The sequence below is a fragment of the Oryctolagus cuniculus genome, chromosome 5 (assembly GCF_964237555.1).
Source record: "Oryctolagus cuniculus chromosome 5, mOryCun1.1, whole genome shotgun sequence".
NCBI classification, from domain to species: domain Eukaryota; kingdom Metazoa; phylum Chordata; class Mammalia; order Lagomorpha; family Leporidae; genus Oryctolagus; species Oryctolagus cuniculus.
This window is the reverse complement of record NC_091436.1, coordinates 161,783,036-161,804,812: the sequence shown is the minus strand read 5'-3', so window position 1 is coordinate 161,804,812 and position 21,777 is coordinate 161,783,036. Positions and strand designations below refer to the sequence as shown.

Genomic DNA, 21,777 nt, shown 5'->3' with positions numbered 1-21,777 from the left:
ATAAACTAGGCACACAAAGATGAGTACCACATGATCTCACTCATACATGGCATCCAAATAGGTTGACCTTATAGAAGGTAACAGTAGAATAATGATAGCCAAAGACTTGGGGAAGTAGGAGGAGGGAGAGAAGGGAAACGGTTGATTCAAGGGTACTAATTTACAGTCAGATAAGAATAAGAAACTCCAGTGTTCTATGGTACAATACAATGAATATGATGATAATCTGCTTTATGATTTTCTATGATATGTAAGCTAATAGAAAGGATTTTGAATGTTTTCACCGCTAGAAAATGATAAATATTAGAGAAGATAGGTATGTTTACCCCCTAATAAATATCTTCAAAAATATAGTTGCCCTCATTCCTGAGTTTTCTATGCAGACATGCTAGTACACATTTGTTTTCCTCCTTACTTGAATTTTGTATTTAGTTCGTATTCATGGATAGAAGCATAGAATTAAAACTCACATCTGAAAGGGAGCTTGAAATCATGCAATTGGATTGCTTCACTTTATAGCTGATGAAGCCCATCAGCTTATAGCTCACACCGATGAGGAGACATTTCACAGATGAGCCAGGGAGCCTGGGACTGGGCTTAGGTCGGTGTTCAGGAGCCTCCCTCTCAGTGTAGTTCTTTTTTTTTTTTTTTTTTTTTTTTGACTCCGGACTTGGGAGGGCTATTAGCAGGATTTATAATTTAATTACAAGCATAACAAAGTCTTTTAAACTCTCTTCATTTCTATGACCTTTTCCAGAGTCATTTTTCCCCATAAAATTATCCTCCAGCTTTGTGTTACCAAATGAAATTCAACATTAGTGATATACAGACAGATATACTAATGGCAAACATAATTTCAAGTATTAGTTGGTTACTGATGACCCATCACCAAAGAACAATCTATTGAATGAGAGAACTTATGTTTGCAATTATATCGATTGTTTCTTTGAATTTTCTGAAGATAATTTACTAACAAAAGCTTTCTTCAATATTATACCCCACGTGTGTGTATATATATATATATATATATATGTACATATATATATTCATGGGTCTTTCTTTATCTTACAAACTAAAAATGGAATCATTGATGAAGTTTTGCAATAATCTCATAATTTTCACTTAGATCGTAGTCCAGTAAACTTGGGATTAGTTATTTCTTTGAATAATTAATGTGTATGTGTGTTCTTTGCATTTACAATAAAAAATGAACAGAGCTTTTTGTCTGTTTCATAGGAATAAAATAAAAATCTTAAAAATCCTAAATGTTTTTATGTAGGTGTCAGCCAGTTATTAGGCACTAAGCAGCCAAAGTAACCAGCTCATAGAAGTTTCATATTACTTTTATATAGTTAGTATAATTAGAAAAGAAATCTAGTGTTTCACTAATCTTAATAGCTGTGTGTCTGAAATGGGCATAAGGCATTGGTTATTTATTAGTCATGATCACTAACACATTAACATTGTTCTCACTGGGATAATATTAAATTGGGGAAGGAGTTCTGAATGAGCTTGACAGGTTTTTCCTATCAAATGAGCTTTCATCTGTAATGCCAACAGCAGATCCGTCCCTCCATGAAAGTCATCTGTTGTGACAACTAAAAATACTGCTTTGTTACAACTGGAATGGAGAGAGTGTCACCACATAAAGTGGTTGGGAAAAGATTTTTCTTAAACAAACAAAAACTTGTAAAAGAATCAATGAGGGTTGGCCTTTGGCCTGGATGTTGGGATGCTAATTGGACACCCATGTCCCATGCCATCAAAGTGCCTAGATTTGAGTGCTGGCCCCATTTATGATTCAAGCTTCCTTGAAATGAACAGCCTGGGGGGCAGCAGGTAATAGCATTAGTACCTGGGTTCCTACCACTCACATCTCCTGCCTTTGACCTGGCCCAGCCCCAGTTGTTGCAGGGGGAGTAAACAAGTTGTTAGAAGATGTCTCTCTCTTTCTCTCTCTCTCTCTCTCTCTCTCTCTCTCTCTCTCTCTCTCTCTCCCTCCCCTTCCTCCTCCAGTTTGTGTGTGTGTGTCCTTTTTTCTATCTTTTTCTCTCTGCCTTTCAAATAATGGATAAACAAGGATAGTAAAGGAATATGATTAGCAACTCTGTACTCACAAATTTTATAGCATAAATGAAACAGATTAATTCTTTGTATGACAAAATCTGCCAAATAATAGACAGACAACCAGAACAGGCCTATGTCTGTTACAGAACTTGAATCACTGGTTAATAATTTTCCATAAAAAAAGTATCAGACTGAAATAAGTTCACTGGTGAGTTATATCAAAGAATTATGGAAGAGATGAGACCAATTCTTTAGTATCTCTATAATTAAGATTAGAGAAAAGATACCATCAAAGGAACAATTTCCTAACTCATTCCATGAGGCCAGAATTACCATCGTTTATAATTCAGATAAAGACATAACAACAACAACAAAAAGAAAATCGTAGACCAACATCTCTCATGGACATAGAAATCAAAATGCTCAACAAAATATTAGCAACTCAAAAACAAAATTATATAAAAATAATGATTTACCATGACCAAGTGAGATTTATATAGTTTATGCAGCAGTAATTCAACATTCAAGAATCAATGAATATAATCCAACCTATCAACAGGCTAAAGAAGAAAAATCACAGGATATCAATAGATGCAGAAAAAGTCTCAAAAAAAAGTCCAACACTCATTCATGAGAAAGCTCGCAGAAATCTAGGTGGAGGAAAGCTTATTCATTTGATAAAGAACACTTATCAAAAAAAAAACACTATAAGTAACATCACATTAATTGTGAAAAATTTGAAACTATTTCATTAAGATCAGACAAAAGGCAAAGATATTGTCTCCCACCACTGATATTCAATATTGTGCTGGATTTGTAGATAGATCAATAAAACAAGGGAATAAATATCATAGAAATAGGAAAGAAATGAATAGAACTGACTTTGTTCACAGAGGACATGATCATGTAATTAGAAAATCCAAAAGAGTCAACAGCAATAACATAACAAAAAGCCTCCTGGATCTTACAAACAATTATAACAAAGTTCCAAGATATAAAATTAGTATAGAAAAATCAGTAATTTTCCTATAGATCAGCAATGGAAAGTTACATTTAAAATTTAGAGCACAGCACTCTACATATTAGCAGCCCCCCAAATAAAATAATTAGGGCAAAACTAACAGAATATTTACAAGACCTGTATTAGGAAAACTATAAAACTGACTAAAGATATCAAAGAAGTAAAGAAATTTCAAGGATAGGAAGTCTCCACGTTCTCAAGATATCAGCTTTTCCCAGCTTTATAGAATCAACACAATCACAATCAAAGTTCCAGAAAATTATCTTATAGCTATCAAAGCACTTATTCTAGAATTTATGTTGAAGACAAAATACCCAGAATATTCAACACAATACTGAAAAAGAGAACAAAGTTGAAGGACTGACAAAATCCAACTTCTATGACTTACTGTGAAGCTACAATGATCAAGACAATGTGAGATTGGTTAAAAGCTGGTATAAAAAGATACACAGATAAATGAAACAGAATGGAGAGCTCCCAAAAATAGAACCTCACAAATATAATCAGCTAATCTTTGACAAAAGACCAAAAGCAGTACAAATTCAAGAAATTGCGCTGGAACAACTATGCATTCTTGTTAAAAAATGAATCTAGAGGAAGATCATATACCCTTTACCAAAATTAAATCAAAAGGCATCATAGATCAAAAATGTAAACCACAGGCCACATGGGTGGGCTTTTGGCATAGCTGTTAATTCACTGTTTAGTACACCCACATCCCATATTGGAGTGCCTACACCCAAGTCCTGGTTCCACTCTCCATTTTAACTTCCTGTTAATGTGTTCCCTGGGAGAAGTAGGTAGTGGCTTGAATAGTTGATTCCCTGCCACATAGGTGAGAAGCCTGGACAGAGCTCCTGGCTTCACGTTTGCCTAGACCTGGCCTTTATGGACATTTAGAGAATGAAGCCAGTGAACAGAAGATCTCTTACTTTCCTTGCCTCTATCATTCTGGCTTTCCAATAAATACACTTCAAAAAAAAAAAAAAAAAAAAAAAAAAGAAAGAAAGAAAAAATTAAAAGCACAAGCCATGGACACCATTTGGAAAAAAATGCAAAACATGCTGGATTCTTAAATCTCAAAAATAAAAAGACAAATAACCCAGTTAAAATGAGCTAAAGACTCAGAAGACTCATTAAAAATATATACAGGTGGAAAATAAGCATATTGCAAGATGTTCAACATCCTATGTCATTAGGGAATTGTGAGTTAAAACAACAATGAGATACTACTACATATCTACCAGAGTAACCAAAATCAAGAAGACTGGCAATACCAAATGTTGGTGGGGATGTGGAGTAACAGGAACTCTGACTTACTGCTGTTAGGAATATGAAATGATGCAGTCATGTTGGAAGACAGTTTGTCAGTTCCTTCCAAGATTAAACATACTCTTAGCATATAACCTAACAAATTTTTCCGTGGCTTTTTCCCACATGAATTAAAAATTATGTTCACACAAATACTTGGCAGCTTTATTCATAATTGCTCAAACTTGGAAGCAACCAACATGTACTTGTAGGTAAATGGATAGCTAAATCATAGCACAAGCAGATAATGGGATATTATTCAGTGCTAAAAAGAAAATGGGCTATTAATCCATGAACAGATATGAAGGAAACTTGGATATGAAGATTGCTAAGTGAAAGAAGCTAATAGGAAAAGACCATATACTATATGATTTCAACTATGTGACCTTCTGGAAAAGGCAAAACTATGGAGGCCAAAAGATCATAGTGGCAACCAAAAGTTAGGGAGAGGAAGAGATGTGTAGGTGGAGGATAGAGGGCAATGAAAATATGTATGATACCATAATGATAGATTCATGTCATTACCCATTGCCCTCAACACAGAATGTATGATGCCAAGATTGAGCCCTAATGAAAACTATGGACTTTGAGGGGGCACTTATGGCTTCGTTGACAGCATCAAGAGCAGCTGTGTAGTAGGGGGTACTGATGGTTGAGGGGACTGTGCATGTGTGTACATGGCATCAGCTTAATGAGACCTCTCTGTACTTTCTACTCAGTTTTGCTAGGAACCCAAAACTATCCTAAGAAGTTAATTCTACTTCCAAGGACAAAAGAAATACAAGAAGTGAACAACTGAAACAATCAACAACCTGAGACAAAAGCAGTTTTAAAAGGTCACGTGCTGTAGGAGTGCATTTAAATAACACTGCATAGCATTCCATAATGGCAGAACTATAGAGACATACATTATTGCTTGTTAATGCTTAAGGATATTGGGTGGTGAGGACTGGGTGTGTCTGTAAAGCAGTCACTGGAGGGAGGCTTTCCTGGTGATTGGGGAGTAATGTGTCTTGGTACCATGGTGGCTACCTTCATCTACATGTATGATGGAATGGCTTCTCTCTCTCTCTCTCTCTCTCTCTCTCTCTCTCTCTCTCTCCCACACACACACACACACACACACACACGTCAGTTTCCTTGTTTCAGTGCTGAATTATATTTATGTAAGAGGTTAGGACTGTCAAAATTTGGTGAAACATACAGGGTACCTCTTTATTAGCTTCACAAACTTAAATCTAATCATTTTGAAATCAAAAGTTTTAAGGCCAAAATAAAATCAGAATGTCCTAAGTCTTGTTTGGACCTGACTTGGGAAGGTTTGAGGAATGCTCTGGCACAGTTGGAGGGTCCTTGGCGTGTCTTCCCTTTGAGCAGTGTCATAGAAATGCAGACGGTTACCTGTGGGCCTTGGGCCTGCAGGTTTTTGTTGAGCACCGTGGATAGGTCAAAGCTGTGCCTGAGAATGACCTGGCTTGCTGATGGCTTGCTTATCTCAAAGTGGCCTGGGCACTCAGTATGCTGGCAGAGTACAACTCTTTGCCCTACATTCTCTATTAGTTTAAAGGGATGCTTTTTGGTGTGTTCATACTTCCGTTTGCATTCTTCCTTGGAGAGATTGTTTCTCTGTCGTTTTCAGGCGATAGTTTATGACACTCATCTCATGTACAATGTGATGAACTTCAGAAGATTAATTTTCTTCTAGTCATGATTCCCAGGATGACAAAAATATAACTTCATTTTAAAATCTGAAAAAGGGGAGAGAGCGTTTGGTCTAGAAGTTAAGATTCTGCTTGGGATATCTGCATCCTATATTGGTGTTCCTAGGTTTGAGGTCTGGCTGCTTCAAATTCCAACTTCCTGAAAATGTACTTCCTGGGAGGGAGCTGGTGATGGCTCATGCACCTCAGGTGGCTGTCCATGCCTCCTCCATGCGAGTCCTGGATGAAGTTCCCAGTTCTTGGCTTCAGCCTGGCCCAGCCCCAGCTGCTGCAGATACATTTGGGAAGTGAACCAATGTATGGGCGACTTCTTTCTTTCTCTCTCCTTCTCAAATACATAATGTACTAAAAATTTTTTAAAAAAATTAAATCCTAGCATGTATTCCTCAGAAAGAAAGTCAGGTAATCTTAAAGATGTAATTATGACCTAAACAAAGAAAAGCCAGATCAGTGCTCAAAGAATTCATGTTTGAAGTAGTAGATAATCCTGTAATTGCCACTTCTCACAAAGTTCTGTGTATGTGTGGGAGAAAGCTGTTATTGAAATCTCAGGAACACTACACTTCAAAGCCCTTCTGCCAAGGATGTTTTATTGCCTTAAAACATATTAGAGAGGGAGAGGGAGAGGGAGAGGGAGAGGGTGAAGGAGAGGGAGAGAAAGAGAGATGAGATTTGGAGAGATCAGACTTGGGACAGAAATTTCAACTGAGGCTTTGGAGAAAGGAAAATATAAAGAAACATCTTTTGTATTTCCAAGTTCATTATTTTCTATACAAAGGAAATGGAGTTTTATGAGCAGTGGTCTTTTGTGATGAGTTAAGGAACAACAACAAAAAATGCATTTTTCTAGCAGGAAGCAACTGTACTGTATCTGTCTCTCCATCCTTTTCCTGCTTCAAATATGGGTCTGTTACCTGGCCAGAGACCTGGCAGTCAAGTTCAAACATGATCATGCCATTCTCCTCCTGGAAATCCTCAACAGACTCCACATCATCTGTTTGTAAATGTTTAGGCCTCCTGATATGAATTATAAGCTTACGTCAAAATAGCTCCCGTAATTTCCCATCTTACTTCCTTCAAACCTGGTACTCCAGTAATTCCAGATGTGCACATTGCTCTGGGATCCTGCTTTGTTGTTTTCACACCACTGCTTCCTGGATATGCCTTTCCCACTCTCTAGAATCCATGGACACCTCCCCTCCCCAACGCGCACACACACACATGCACACATAATCCCCTATTCCACTTAACCTGGCTACATATTACTGATGCCTCATACCTGAGCGGCCAGCCCAGAGCCCTCTGCAGTGTGACAATGTTCCTATTGCATTTCTATGAAAATCCTTGCAGGAAGGACAAAAATTTCTTGTTGACTTACAATTACCTCTCTATGCTGTGGTCCCTCCAGGACAATGCCATATTGTCCACATTTCTCAACAACTCAAATAATTCAGTGAGTGAAATGGTGAAATGTATCTTTCTACTTACAGTGTCTTTTTTTTCTGATTTTCTGATTTTTCTTATTGATTCAAAACTCAGTCCATTGGGGGGTGAACCAATGGAAAAAAGGAAGACCTTTCTCTCTGTCTCTCTCTCTCAATGTCTAACTCTGCCTGTCCAAAACAAAAACAAAAACAAAAACAAAAAAACAAAAACAAAACCTCATTCCTTTGGATCCCAGGAAATCTTAGGAACTAAATAATTTGCATTTTATTTGTCTTGTTTTTATTTTTGAAGGTTAAATTTGCTCATTAGATCAATAGAGAGGGAGAAAGAATATTCCCACGCACTGATTCACTCCCCACGCATCTGCAGTAGCTGGGACTGGGCTAGGACTGAAGCTGGGAGCCAGGAACACAATACAGGTCTCCCACACAGGTGAAAGGGACTCAACCACTTAAGACAGCACTGCTGCCTCTGAGGGTCTGCATTAGTAGGGAGTGAGAATAGGAGCCAGAGGCTAGGCTGGGATCTAGGCCCAGATGTCTTAACTACTGGTTTAAACATCTGCTTCCCTCATATTTGTTTGTATTTTAGAATTATCCCCCAAACTCCTGAGACGATAGTCATTTGATCTCTGTGATGGTCCTGGAATCATTAATTGGACTAAAGAACTATTTTACATGGGGTTGATTGTCACAACTTTAATTTTTCTGTTGAAAATATAGCTTCTTAGGCTTCAGAGACATCTCTGGCATTTATAGAACTCCCAGAATTGGCCAAAGTAGTTTTGGGTATGTGCCTTTTTTGGCAGAGAATCAACAGCCTTCTTGAGATGTTTCAAGTTGTTTAGAAAGAAAGAAAGAAAAAGAAGAGTGAAATTACTGCATGAGAGCAGAGGGCAGATATTTAGGAAACTGCACAAAAAGATAAATGATCCTTAAAGCCACAAATACATGGGGCCACTGACAAATCTCACTTCACTAAACTTAGTCGCAGTCTCACATAGACACAAGGTGATATGTGTCCCCTCTTTGTGGGAATATATCATGTCTGGGTATAAATATATTCTTTTTTCCCCACTAAGGCAAGAAAGGCCAATGCAGGGCTTAAAAGTAGGTGACACTCAGAAGTTCAATATCTTGGCTAGTAATTATTTTCTAGGTGATAATATTGATGATTGGAGAGAGACATACTTGTAACATATGCTTTTTAGAAGATTTATTTATATTTTATTTATTTGAAAGGCACGGAGAGGGAGAGGGAGAGAGAGATCTTTCATTCCCTGGTTCACTTTCCAAATGGCCACGACAGCCAGGGCTGGGCCAAGCTGAAGCCAGGATCCACAAACTCCATGTTTCCCATAGTAGGTGGCAGGTGTCCAAGCACATGGGCCACCTTCTGCTGCTTTCCCAGGCACATCAGCAGGGAGCTGGCTTAAAAGCAGAACAGCCAGGAATTGATCTGGCACTCTGATGTGGGATGTTGGCATTGTGAGTGGCAACTTAACCTACCGCACCACAACACTGACCCCAACATATTCACTTTTGAGCAACGTGAACATGGAGAAAATTATATCTAGTAGGAATATATTTAATTAAAAGAAACTGCAAATAAAATATTTGGAAAATACTGCTTTACTTCTCAGGTAAAGTTTTCATAATCAGGATGAAATTCCAAAAAAAATCTCTCAACAATCTGACCACGGCTAACCACAATTCCAACCAAGAACAGCCTTTGCAGACCCTTGTTCTAGGAAACCTACTCAGAACTGGTATGTTTGGTTACTGTGAAGGAAGCCGTCATAGGATTTAAATTCCAGGGGTGGGTGTGGGAAGGGAAGAGATGTGAAATAAAAATCTCAAGAGTCCACTTTAATGAAATCCTGCTAATTACAAGACAAACTGAACATACATGAACTGGTCATTTTAACTTCCTGTTGAAAAAAGTCAACCGGTTTCCAAAATTCAAGCCTTCGAAAGAAAAGCACAACATTCACAAATAAAAGTCAGGCCATCGATTCAGCCCCAAAGCTGCATTGCCCGACTGCCCTGAGGAGGCTCAGCATGCCTCCGGTTTGGTCGCATGCAGGTTGAAGACTTCTGACCACGGGATTTAATTTGCTTGATTCACACAAGTGTCAGTCATCCGGTCGGTAGGCCATGTAGAAGTATTTTAGCAGACCTTCCCAGGGTGAGCACCTTAATTTGTTGTGTTGTAAAGGATCAAAAATGTCAGCACATGTTTGCAAACATTCCAATTCCACATGCATTTTTAATATAATATGTTTGATAAAAATCTTACTGAGTGGTTGCATCTTGTTAGTAATGGTCCTTCATCTCAAATCCCCCAAGGGTTCTTTATTCTGGGAAAAGAGTATCTTGGGCACCCCCTGGGTATTATTTAGGAGAAATGACTGCCTGATCATCTACTCTTGTGTCAGTTCAAGTTAAAATACTTTATGGCACTGTCAAAATTTGGTCAATAACAAATAACTTATTGTCATAGTCTATTGCAATAACAAGTAAGTATTTGTCAATAACAATGCAGAGAATAGCTTATCCATCCTGAGTTTCTGTGTGCGTGAAGCTAAATCAAATGTCTACAAAAAGAAGAAGAGGAGAGGGTATCTACGATTAAATCTGGTTATGGGAGGCATTTGATGTCTCTATCAATGGGAAGATCCATAAATAACAAAGGAGAGCTTTGAAAACAAATTATTATTTGTTATTCATAAATTATTTGTTTTAAATTATTTGTTATAACATTATTTGTTATTTATAAATAACAAAGGAGAGCTTTGAAGAATTAAGAAAAAATAGGATCTGAGTGAAGACTTTCTCAAATAGAGCAAAGCAGATTTTTGAACCCTCCAGTTGAAAGTGTCTGAATGTTTTTGCAATAGTTTAATATTCATTCTACAGTGAGACACTTTACACTGAAGTATCATTATGCTGCTAATTTTAATGAAAATTAAAACATTTTTTGCATTCTCAGTTGCCAGAATAAGAGAAGCATTCTTCAAGGAGTCAGACCTCTTAGGTGGAGACTTAAAGATTCATGGAGAAATAAAATTAAAAGAGAAACTTATTCTGGTATGAAAATTTTGAAATCTATGCATAGTTTTTTCCATAACATGTATTTTCATGAACTTTCTGAAGACCCCGTTATATGCATGGATTTGAAACGATTTGCACTAAAATAAACTTATATTTTCAATCCATCTTCTATGAGACTTTTGAAGCGCTCTCGTACTGCGATCCCTCTATGTGTTGTTGCTGCTGTTGCCTCTTCACCTTGTGATGGTTCACAAAGAAAACTTCCGCACCTGAGCCACAGGAGGGATTCTGAGAGAAGGAGAAGACATTTACATGCTCCTTGCCTCTAGATGTCAAATCCATTTAGCAGTACTGGCTTCCGAGACTCCACAAAGCTCCCCAAGGCACTAATTCCCTGCAGGGTGATCGGATCATCAAGTCAGAGGGTTGAATCACATTTGGAACCATCTAATCCCACACTTCTCCTTAAAGTAAAACTCTCCATGTCAACCCCTGCAGTGGCACATCACACAGCCTCCAGGGACAGGGGTATCTTTTCTTTCTGGGGCAGATTCTTTCACTGATGCTTAAAGTACTGTCAGAAACATTCTGCTTTCTCTTGGTGTTGGCTCCGACCATGTACAAAGGAGCTTCAAAAAAGTTCATGGAGAAACAGAATTAAAAGAGAGTGTGCATTGTCTATGAGTTTTCTAAAGAGGCTTCATATTTACTTTCCATCACAGCCCTTCAAAGCTGTCAAATTGTCTAGGAGCCTGAAATTTTCTCCGGGTTTTCCTTATAATAATTCTTATGGGACTGTGGTTTCTAGGACTTTTCTCATCTGGTATCTCTCCTCTATACCTAATTCAGTTTTTCATGGTACTTCTTCATAGCTTAAGTCTCATCTTCCCGATGGATTTTAACCATTGACAGCTAAGGCTACTGTTATTTCTCTAAGCACTATAATTGTCTTAGTACAGTGTAAGTTTGCCTTGACTTATTTACTAGATGCAAATGGCATAGATTCTTGGAATGCTAGTGATGTGGACTCTAGAAAGGTTAAGCATGTCTCTGTTATTTAAACTAAAAGCTAGCATATTGGGCAAGTTGTACTAACTTTTGTAGACATAGGCACAAGCCCCATTAGCAGAAGCAGAGCATGTGGGTAAACTGAGTTCAGGAATGATGTAGAGCCATTATAGAAAAAACTCGGGTTCTGGTTGGTAGAAAGATTTATTGATTTAAAAATAAACTTTGGGACCAGTGTTATGGCTCAGTGGGTTTAGCTGCTGCTTGCGATGCCAACATCCATATCAGAGTGTCCATTTGGGTCCTGGCTGATTGCGCCTCTGCAGCCCATGTGGGAGACCAGGAAGCAATTCTAGATACAACCAGGTCTATCCCTGGAAGTTGTAGCCATCTGGGGAGTGAACCAGTATGGAAGACGTCTCTCCCCCCGCCCCAGGCGACTTTCAAATAAATAAGGAGGGAAACATTTAAAATATTCACAAAAATAATCTTGCCACAACTTCCACAGTTGTGCTAAAGAGTTTTACACCTTTGATTGATTTTAATTCTTATAACTCTCCTAAAAGGTCGGTAACATGATCTTCACCTTACAAATGAGAAAAGTGGAACTCAGAGTCGTTAACAACGTGACCAGCAGCTGTCAATAGCGAAGCTGGAATCCAGACAACATAATCTGACCCCAGTGCGTATGCTGATAACCACGCCTCTTACATATGGCTTCTTTGATTTGGAATTAATCCAGAAATTTTGGGATTGTTCTGGGGACAAAATAAAGCTCACCATCACAGAGGTGTTTAAAAGGGAAGAATGTAAGTGGCTAGAACTAATGGAGTTTGAAATTTACAACTTACCTGCAAGGTAATTTACTATCCTACCGGTCATGGTGATGTTACTGGACAGAGAGAATAGAATCCGGTGCCTGTATCACAGGCTATTTCACCACCCTTTCATCCTAATACCTACAAGTTAGAATCTTGGCTTCAGTAAAGAACCTGACACTGAATATAAATTGGAAAATAAAATTATGTCAAAGAAAGTCTCTTATACCAACACAAAAGAAATGAGAAATGTAAAGTTTTTTTGTAAGTGGAAAACTGACAATCACCATTTTTATAAGAAAAAAACTATGATCATCATTATTATTAATATTCTTCAAGCCAGCAGTTAATATAAACCTCCTGCTGTTTTTGAGTGCTTTGCCTATATTAATTTATTTGATGTTTGGCCGGTGCCGCGGCTCACTAGGCTAATCCTCCGCCTTGCGGCCCCGGGACACCGGGTTCTAGTCCCGGTTGGGGCGCCGGATTCTGTCCCGGTTGCTCCTCTTCCAGGCCAGCTCTCTGCTGTGGCCCGGGAGTGCAGTGGAGGATGGCCCAAGTGCTTGGGCCCTGCACCCCATGGGAGACCAGGAGAAGTACCTGGCTCCTGCCATCGGATTGGCGCGGTGGGCCGGCCGCAGCGCGCCAGCTGCGGCGGCCATTGGAGGGTGAACCAACGGCAAAGGAAGACCTTTCTCTCTGTCTCTCTCTTACTGTCCACTCTGCCTGTTAAAAAAAATAATAATAATTTATTTGATGTTGATTATAACTTAATTATGTGAGGGCCATTATTATCCTCATTTATAATATGAATAAACAGAGGCACAGCTAATTTAAGCAGCTTGTCAGGGTCACACAGCTGGGAAGTCACAGAATTGGTACCTGGATCCTATAAAGCTCTAATGTTTACCTCTGCATTATACAAAGGGATTTCAAAAAATTTATGGGAAAATATAATTCAAAGATAAGTTCATTTTGGTGGGAAATTTTTTTTTGAAATCCACACATGTGTGTCTTCCATGAACTTTGTGCAGACTCTTGGTAGATCCTCCCTCTTCTGCATGATCCTACTCATCAATCTCCCGCTTATCATTTATCTGGAAAAAATGTTCCTGCGAGACATCAAGTCAGGCCATCAGTGAATATCGGAGCAGAGTCCCTTACTGTCACCAGATTCACTGTGTCTGAGTCTCGAGGTTAGATGTGCAGAGTTTATCTAAGGACAAGTACTTTGCAGAGCTGACACAGGTTACTAATGATTTCTACAGGGATAGACAAACCCTAGTTTGAGGCTTGCTGGTTTAAATCTCAAATATAATATGCCGCTTTCCACACTTAATAATGTATTAGTAGAAATAATAATGAATTGTTTCTCTTTTGCTATTTCTTAACATTTGTAATTAAAAAACCAATTGTTGCCCAAATGGCCTTGTGTATTTTTCTGCAAAGTCTAGTGAGTGGTAGTCATTAGCACCATGGCTGTTGTAGGGATTTTTTTTTTTTTATCTGTAGCTAATTTACATTTAACTTGCCTTAATTCATTGGCTTCCATTTCTATTTTTTTGAAAAGCCCTGAAAATAACCCATCCATTTATTTAGCATTTTCATTATTCAAAGAGTATTTTAAAGAATTATTGTGGTAATATAACAATAATAATATTTTTAGAAGAAACCAGAAGTTGAATAGTTTAAATGTGAGCTCATGTGCTGTTTCTTCCCTCTTACCCTCTGCCTGGCCCTATGTTTATTGAACGCCATAGAATGCCAAGACAGCATTTGTAAAGGGGGATTTATTTAACTCTGGGTGAGTTGTACAAATGCAATAATGTGGCCCAACTCTTGTTTAATTTTGAAGGCTCTCTCCCAGACAGCATTGCTCATCATGGACGGTTCAAGCCAAATTATCCATTATTGTTCCCCAAGTTTACAATTAAACTATCGATCAAATCTGGCAGTGATTTCTCCAGCAGCCCAAGCTTGGAAGCTGTGGAATTACATCAGAACCTGAGCGCGTGGAGCCGGAGAAGGTGACGCCGACAGACAGATGCTGACCGAAGGCTGCGCTGCGGACCAGCCACCTCGGGATGCAGCCGCTGGTGATTTTCCTGGAGCCAAGAAGCACTGAGCCAGCACCACGGCCACCGACAGCGGGTGGGTGGTTTTAATAGCCAGAGGTGCCCGCAATTCGTGACCCCCATCCCTTGCTGTAAAAATTGGAGTTTAACAGGTTCGGCTCCATGGGGAACCAACCTCGGCTCTTAGGCTCCTTCGGACACTGCAGAATGCATCTTTTTCTGGGGAATTCCACAATAAAATGACTGTTATTTATCATTACAAACCTCTTTATCATTTAGTCAATAAAAGGCCTCTTTCTCTCTCACTTTTTTTTCCAGTGGCGTGCTCAGAGTCAGAAATCGGTATTAGTCTCTCCTGGCCTGGAGGCAGGAGATGTCAAAAGCTAAATCATGATCTACCCTGGCTTCCTGGCTAAATTGTGTATGAAGGCCTCAGGCAAAAAGGTACACATGCTCATTATTTGAAACCGAGATTTTTTTCCCCTCCTTCTTTTCGTTTTTCTTTCTTTTTCTCTTTCTTCTTTTTACGTATTGAGACGTGTGATACACAGCTCAGAAGACAGCAGGCATGAGAGGAGCCAACAGGAGCTGGACGTGCCCCCTCCATATATTTTCTGTTCCAGAAATGAAAAGTGGATTGTCCTCTTTCAACACAGACAAGGAGCTGTGGGTTTCACCTCTTGAACCCTTTGATCATGGTAGAAAAAAGAGCGTTGGGTGTAATAGGTGAACAGACCGCACGAAAGGCAGGTCTTTAATTGGGCATGAACAGCACTGTTTGCACTTGCATGGAGAAAGAGACATTGCTTTCCCGCTGTGAGCAGGTACCAGGGATCCATTCTCCTGGCTTCCCAAACAAGCTGTGCCTTTGGGATTCCCTGACTTCATACAGGGCTTCAGGGCTGGCCACGCGGCAGGAGGTCTCACGGTCACAAAAGGTCAGTAGGGGCACTGAATAAAGATGTCATTGGCTGTGACGTATGTGGGACACTGTGCAAAGCTCTGTAACCTGAGTGTGGTCTGAAGCATTTCACCTTTTACCAGAAAGTTAAATTTGATCCCCAGAGATCTCTTTTTCATTCACTTGCTGTGGGTGCGTCGCGTCTCCTGATTGTCACCTGTGCCGAATGAAGACAGCACTATTCAGGGACATGGGTTTGTTCCCTATTTCACTGTCTTATTTGTTCAATGCATATTCAGAGCTTAGACCATGTGCCGCATATGATGCCAGCAAAGGGGGTAGAGCTGTGAACGTGTAAGGGTTATCCACCATGATGAGATGTGCCCAGAAAAAAAAAATCTTTTTGTAAAGATTTATTTTTATTTGTTTGAAAGACAGAGTTACAGGGAGAGGTAGAGACACAGAGAAAGGTCTTCCATCTGCTGGTTCACTCCCCAAATGACTGAAAGCGCCAAAGCTGAATCGATCCAAAGCCTGGAGCCTGGAGCCTGGAGCCAAGAGCCTCCTTTGGGTCTCACACGTGAGACCAGGGGCCCAAGGACTTGGGCCATCTTCTACTGCTTTCCCAGGCACATTTTCAGGGAGCTGGATTGGAAGTGGAGCAGCTGGGACATGGACTGGCATCCATATGGGATGATGAGGCTACAGGCCAGGGCTTTAACCTGCTGAGCCACAGTGCCGGCCCCTAGAAAAAAAGTCTTTTAATGTTAAAAACTACAGAGATCTATAGCCAATATTTCTAGTGGATCAATCTAGAAAATAAGAAGTAAAACTTCCTGGTATCTCTGTTGCTGAAACCTTGATGTTTTCCCTTGTATATCCAATTCCTGGGGGAAAGAACATCTAGAAACGTAGAAATCTGTATTTTTACAGCTTAAAATATTTTACAGGGGATCTCTTTCAATACTCTGACTTTATAAGGGAATGAGTTAAAGCTTAAAGAAATAAAACAGCCAACAGCATTGCCAACAAACTGTTGGAACCCTTCACTAGCAATATCCATTTAGGAACTGACACTCAGATTCCTGTACATCCACCTAGATTCCCCCTTGCATAGGATGTGTCCAGTCTTTTTTATTATAAAAGAATACATTCAAGGATTGCTTGGCAAGTACAAGAAGCAGAGGGAGAATCTGCCTCAGTGGTATCAAGTTCTTGGACTTATTTTCATTCTCTCATCTGTGATCTGAAAGATAAGCAGGGATTTGCAATGGTGTAACATGAGTCAGCTGGGAAGTTCACTTTAGCTACAGGGAACTAGAGTTGTGCCTCAGTATCCACCAGGGATTGGTTCTAGGTCCCCCAGGAGTACTAAGACCTGCAGAAGCTCAACTCTACATACACAAAATGGTATAGCCTTTACATGAAACCCATACACATCCCCCTCATACACCTGAAATCATCACTAGGTCACTTGTAACACTTGATACTTCGTGAATACAACGTAAATCCTTATTTATTATTTAGAAGATATTTATAAGGAACTAAAGTGTGCATGTTCAGTACAGATTCAATTTGGGGGATAATTTTTTTTTTTTTTTGCCTATGTTTGGTTGTTGGTTGAATCTGCAAATATTGAGGGCTTACTGTGTTTATTTTTGTATATATTTAGAGCTAACTATGTGTAGTCACTCCCTACCCCCGGCTGTTATGCATGTCCATAAAAACATCAATGCTCACTTATCCCTGACATGACATGGATGGATTAGAAGTATTTGCCTCCTTTCTTGTCTGTGGCCCTGTCTGGCCTGCAAACTGATCTTCGAAGCAATCAGGATGGAGCAATTGTCTACAGCTCTGGTCTGCAAGGAAAAGGAGCCTGGGGATTCCATAGGCTCTTAGCCTTACACAAACCCTGCTAATCTCCAAGGCTAAGACAACCACGTCTTGCAGGAGCTGGGAGACAGATTGTGCCATACAAAACCATGCGCGAAGAGAGCAGAACCTTTGTTTGATGGGTAGCTGTCTTCAGTGTCATCCTCCTAATTCTCACCCAGGCCACACACCTGCTGAAAGGAAATTTGCCACAGTTTACAATCTCACAGTTATTAATTTATTTGCATTCAGAGTTGCCTGTTTTATTATCAGACATTTACAAAGCGATTGCTTCTAGCCTGAAACCTTATGTCCTTGTCTCAGGGTAAAATCTTATGATAGGCTGTACGCCCTTAAACAATGGATAGCTTGTGGTAAGAATTCAAACTGAGGGTCTAGTAGCACCTTGTTGCTGTTTGGCACTCCTACAATAAAGAAAACAATATCATATTTGTGTTTTTCAGTCCTGAGCATATTTACAGTAAATCTTCCCTCTAAGATGTGATGTGCAAGATTAAGAAAAAAATGGAAAACTTTTAAAAAGTACATGTGTTTCTATTTTTCCCATCTTCCTTCTGTTGTTCTCTGCTGCGATGTATATTCAAAGCCTCATGTAAGCCTGCCAGCTCTGACTTGCAAACTAAGGAGTTCCAAGCTCCAAGCTCTAAGTAGTTTAAAAAAATCATTCAAATTATTTCCCTAACTTATAATTATGCCTCTTTTATCATTGTAGTCTAGAGCTCCTAGGGATGCCTGTCACACATGCTTGGAATCCTGGCTCTGGCCTGTGACCCACCAAGAAAAGGAGTGCAAGGATGTTAATGAGTTTAATTCAGACATCAACGTGCCTCCCACTGCATCTGATGTGTTTATTGCTCCTTCAGATCAGACATCGCTTTCCTCGGCTTCATGTGGCTTGGAGCGTACACCTGTGTGGTCCTGTTTCCTAATGAAGTGGGCAGATACCTACCAGGGTGCAGTGGCCTGTGATTGACGGGTCTTGTGGGAGGCAGTAGCAAGTGCAGTGCAGTGGAATCAGGTAGTTGGGAGGGTGCAGAGGCATTCTTCAGTGGGACCCAGGGTCTGGCTCTCTCAGTAGCAAGTGTCTTGATTCCCTTTTGAGTGGAGGGGCTCAGTAAGTGCTTTTTTGGGTGAAGTCAAGTTATTAGACATCCGTGGTCCAGGGGTAGACCATCCTGACCAATGACACTCTTGAACCCTGAGCAGCGATGCCATTTTGAATATTTTATCCTCATGCATTTTTCCAATATTTTACCTCCTAACATTGTTCATGGGCCATACCTTTGAGATGGATGAACCCAGACTGTCCGTTCCCAACAGTGGGAACACTTAAATATTTTTAAAGCTCTCTCTGTATTTCAGGTTCATATCCTAGATGGATAGATTTTTACCTTACATATATGAGGGTACTTCAAAAAAGATATGAGGGTGTGGAAAATGGAAATGAAAATAAGTTTATTTTGATACAAAAATATTTTGAAATTCACATGCAGTTTTTTTCATTATATGCATTTTTCTTGAATCTTTTAAAGATCCGTCATATGCATGGATTAAGATATACATGGAAGGGGTCAGTGCTGTGGTGCATTGGGTAAAACTTCCATCTGCAGATCCAACATCCCCTTCAGGCGCTGGTTTACTTTTGATCCAGCTCCCAGCTAATGTGCCTAGAAAAATGGCGGAAGATGGTCCAAGTCCTTGGCCTCCTGCACCCACAGGGAGACCTAGATGAAGCTCCTGGCTCTTGGTTTTGTTCTGGCCAAGCTCTGGCTGTTGTGGCCATTTGGGGAGTGAACAAGCGAATGGAAGACCTCTCTTTCTCTCTGCCTTTGCCTCTCCTTCTCTGTAACTCTGACCTTCAAATAAAATAAGTAAATATTTTAAAAATATATACATGTATATTTTATTTAATGTTCCCTTTATGGAGAAGAGAGTTTGCTCAGACTAGAAATTCTCTTAGAATAGAATGGTTAGGCACTCTAGTAAATGGCCCCTTTGTTCCCATGCATCACAACCTAACCTTCTACAAGGAAACAGCCTTTGTGCGCATATACTGTATGACTTGTTGGCCAGTGACCTTCCCTGCTGGACCACATTCTGGATGTCCTATGGGTCCCTGAAGTTGGGGTTAGTCCTGTAACCGGCTTTGCCGATGACAGTGACCAGGGGATCTTGAGACGGAGAAACTTGATGTCCATTGCATCTTGTTGTCAGTTGTTTTGCTTTTCTCTCTGCTACAAGAATAATTTCCCAAGTAAGGACTGTTTCCTTCAGTGCAGAATATTGCCATATTGGAGAAGAGCCACAAAAATCTCAGTTCCTTTGTGGTGGAATGAGAAGGCCATGCCAAGATGGCTGCTGGCAAGCAAGCGTCAGTTACTCAGGAATGGCTTTGAAACCCACCTGGCAATGGAGCCTGCCTGGCAACACGCTGTGATTGGATGGCTTTGGATACTGCCTGGCAACAGGTTGTGATTGGTTAGGGCATAAACCACCCCTTGATCAGATTGGCTGCCTTGGCTATATAAGCTTCTGTACCAACTGAAATAAACGAGTCTGCGGGCTGCTTGCCTCTGGCCTGCTTTCACCCGGCTCCCGGAGTCTCTGTGGTGACTCCGCGCCTCTTGCCCCCACTGCGCTCCTCTCAGAACGAATCCACCTCAACACTTCTTTCCTTTGACATGACAGAGAAATGACCAGTTGTTTATTAAAGGCCACTCAATTTTAAGGTCATTTTTTGTAGCATCAATAATATACTATTATTTATTTTCAAAAAGGATAAATAGATATTTCAGTGGACAGTGAGACAAAGAAGAAAAAATAGTCATTATCTCCAACATAGATGGCTTTTGTTAATGTGTACACACAGTTTAAACAATTGAAACAGAACAAGAGAGAGTATATTTTCAATTACAACTCAATTATGATATGGAAAAATGCACTGTTTAACATATGTACTTTTTCTTTTTAAATTATTATTATTTTTTTATTTTTTGACAGGCAGAGTGGACAGTGAGAGAGAGACAGAGAGGAAGGTCTTCCTTTTGCCATTGGTTCACCCTCCAATGGCCGCTGTGGCTGGTGCACCGTGCTGATCAGATGGCAGGAGCCAGGTGCTTCCTCCTGGTCTCCCATGGGGTGCAGGGCCCAAGCACTCGGGCCATCCTCCACTGCACTCCCGGGCCACAGCAGAGAGCTGGCCTGGAAGAGGGGCAACCGGGACAGAATCCAGTGCCCCGACCGGGACTAGAACCTGGTGTGCCGGCGCCGCAAGGTGGAGGATTAGCCTAGTGAGCCGTGGCTCCGGCCTTTAAATTATTTTTAAAAATATATGTGATATATTGATAGAATATGTTCCCTTGTTTTTTAAAAATATTATATTTATTTGAGAGACTGGGATGCAGAGAGAGATGGAGGGGCAGAGAGAGAGAGAGCGCGCGAGAGCGAGAACACACTCACTTCCATCCACTGATTCACTCCCCAAATGCCTGTGGTAGACAGAAGTTGGGAACCTGGAAGTCAGTTCAGGTCTCCCACATGGGTGAAAGAGACCCAACACCTTGGGCCGTCACCACTGCCTCCCAGTCTGCATCAGCAACAATCTGGAATCAAGAGCCAGAGCCAGGATTTGGACTCTGGTATGGGGCACTGCATCTTAACCAACATCTTCACTGGTAGGCTGAATAACTGTTTTCCCCTCACATTTTTCTGTATAGTTTACCTGACATTCTCATGGATGCTTAATATTTGAAAGAGATAAATGATGACAAATAAGTATTTTTATATTTATGATTTACATTTCAAAGCTAAGTATCCTACCAATGTTTATAATATCTATATTAGAAAAACACATTTCTGTACAAAGAAGATGAGACATTATTTTAATATTGTTTTCATTTCTTTCCTATGTTTATTCTATTATGATGAAAATGGCTTTGTGTATCTTTCTTTATTTGTTTTGTTGTGGCGAATATTTATTTGATTGGCTTGACACTTCATTCCAAAAGCTGGTTATCTTCAGGAAAAGTCATTGCAATTCCAAACCAAACTCTTACTCATCTTGGTGATGGGAATACAAAGTGATGCCAGCAGAAAATCTTTCCTTTATTGCTCCGTTTGTTGATTTCTTTCATTCTTTCTATCTCAGGGATATTTAATGAGTGAGAATCCTTTGCATTTTAATCATGTGTGTTATATGCATTCAGAATATGATATTCATATTCCTTTGGCCTCAGAGCAGTTGAGGAGGAACTGGTGCCTGGTGTTGATGGGCGGGGATGACTGGGGATTTTCTGAGAATGAGACACATGCTTCTCTAAGATGAATCTGGTTTTCAGGTCTTCTACATTCAAGTGCGTGTGTATAAAGTACTTAAATATGTATATGGGTACTTCAGAAAGTTCATGGAAAATTGAATTAAAATGTAAGTTTATTATGTGGCTACATTTTTTTTGAAATTG

General features: G+C 39.9%; 1 long non-coding RNA gene across 1 annotated transcript in view; it reads left to right on the top strand.

Annotated features, from left to right (window-relative positions):
• The window catches only part of LOC103349674 (uncharacterized), a 40,155-nt gene that overhangs the window by 12,518 nt on the left and 5,860 nt on the right, over positions 1 to 21,777 (top strand). The window contains exons 3-4 of the long non-coding RNA XR_011388818.1: positions 14,301 to 14,596; positions 14,839 to 14,964. This is a non-coding gene — a long non-coding RNA (uncharacterized lncRNA). The remainder of the gene's footprint in view (positions 1 to 14,300; positions 14,597 to 14,838; positions 14,965 to 21,777) is intronic.